The sequence below is a fragment of the Macaca thibetana genome, chromosome 1 (genome assembly GCF_024542745.1).
Source record: "Macaca thibetana thibetana isolate TM-01 chromosome 1, ASM2454274v1, whole genome shotgun sequence".
Classification (NCBI taxonomy): domain Eukaryota; kingdom Metazoa; phylum Chordata; class Mammalia; order Primates; family Cercopithecidae; genus Macaca; species Macaca thibetana.
Genome location: NC_065578.1, coordinates 17,276,874 through 17,278,845, shown reverse-complemented (window position 1 = coordinate 17,278,845; position 1,972 = coordinate 17,276,874).

The following is a 1,972-nucleotide window of genomic DNA, read 5'->3' as shown; positions in this document are numbered from 1 at the left end:
GCGGCCCTCTGCGGCCCTCGCCACGCCCGCGCCCGGGCTGCCGGGACTTGTAGTCCCCGCCGACTCCTCAGCACACACCGGGGGCGGGGCGACCTGAGACGCACACCTCACGGAGGCAGCCCCCCTGCATGTCCCAATGGTTAGGGACTGTGCGTGCTGGTCCAGCTCTCCATGTCTTCCAGGCCATGCGACCGTGAGCAAGTCACCGATCCTCTCTGGCCCTCTTTTCCCAACTTATAGGATAGCAATACCTGCTTCACAGAGAACTGCTGCGAGGATCACACAAGTAAATGCGTGTCGCCTGGGTGTGGTGGCGCATGCCTGTAATCCCAGCTACTCGGGAGACTGAGGCAGGAGAATCGCTTGAACCCAGGAGGTGGAGGTTGCTGCGATCCGGGATCGTGCCATTGCACTCCAGTATGGGCAAAAAGAGCGAAACTCCGTCTCAAAAAAAAAAAAGAAAAAGAAAAAGAAAAGAAAATGCGTATCAAGCACTTGAGACAGTGCCTGGTGCTGCTTGATGAATGCAGAGAAGGAAGACACACCTGCCCAGAGATTCACAGGGTCAGATGTGCCTCCACGGAGACCCAGGGAGAGTCTGCCGTGATGCACTGGAGGCCTTGAAATGCCAGAGAAAGAGAAGCCTCACAGCGTGACCTGTAGACACACCTGCACTGAGGGGATTCATGGAGACCCCTGAAAGGCACCAGAGATGTCATACCTGTGTGCAGCATTTATCCCGCTACCCCATAGTGACAGGCACAGGCATAGTGCTCCCTGTCTCCAGGACCTCTGGACAGAGGAGCTCCAAAGGGGAGAGTGGATCTGTGAGGTCCCAGGGCAAACAAGGGAGGGTTCACGTTAGGGCCAAGGATAGACTTGGGCAGGATCACCAGTCATTTGTCCAGGATGAACTTATGGAGTGCCAGCACCGCTCTAGGAGCCAGGAACGTAAGAATGAACAAAACAGAGATGCCCTTGTTCCTGTGGAGGCTGCTGTCTACTGAGAAGTAGCCCTAGTCAAGGAAAGGAAAACTCCAACGATCCCTATTGTGGAAGAGGCTGGAAGGAGACACAGCTGTGATGGTGGTGAGGGTGTGGGTAGGGGATAGACCCCAGGAGGGAAAGCAGCACCTGATTCATAACAAGATCCCAGTGACTATTTGGTACAGGAACACGCATTGGCAGGACTTGCTGGTGGATAGGATGTGGGGGTGCAGGAATGTGTGGAATTCAAGATGCTTCTCAGGGTTTTGGCCTGAGCAGCTGGGTGCCAGTGGAGCCATTTACTCAGTTGGGGCAGGCTGCCCGAGCCAGCTGGTTGGGGGCCATTCCTGTTGACCACCTGGGGCGTGGGACTGGCTTCCTTGGGCCAGGTGACAAGAGTTCTTTCATCTTCCGGTGACACTTCCAGGGGAGGCAGGCTGCTTAACTTTTCAGAACTCCCATGTCCTCCCCCAGGGCTTAGCTCAATTTCTGGCAGGAACCCAGCCCCCAGGGCAGCGGGAAGGCTGGCTTTGGAAGTGGCTAGCCCAGGTGGCCTTGGCAGGAGGTAGTATGGTACGGTGGCAAGGGGCTGGGCTCTGGCATCAGAAAGACATGGATGCGTGAGTTGCTTTCTAGCTGTGTGAGCTTTAAAACGTCACTTTCCCTCTCTAAGCCTCTCCTTCCCCACCTACAAAATGGAAGTCATGGAGAGGATGAAATGAGATGGCAGGAACTTGGTAGAAGCCAGCTGCTTGCTTTAGATCCTGGCACTGGATGAGAGGCTTCAGAAAAGCAGAGGGGGCCGGGTGTGGTGGCTTATGCCTGTAATCCTGACACTTTGAGAGGCTGAGGCGGGTGGATCACCTGAGGTCAGGAGTCCAAGACCAGCCTGGCCAATGAGGCAAAACCCCACCTTTACTAAAAATACAAAAATGAGCCAGGTGTGGTGGTACGCGCCTGTAATCCCAGCTACTCAGGAGGCTGA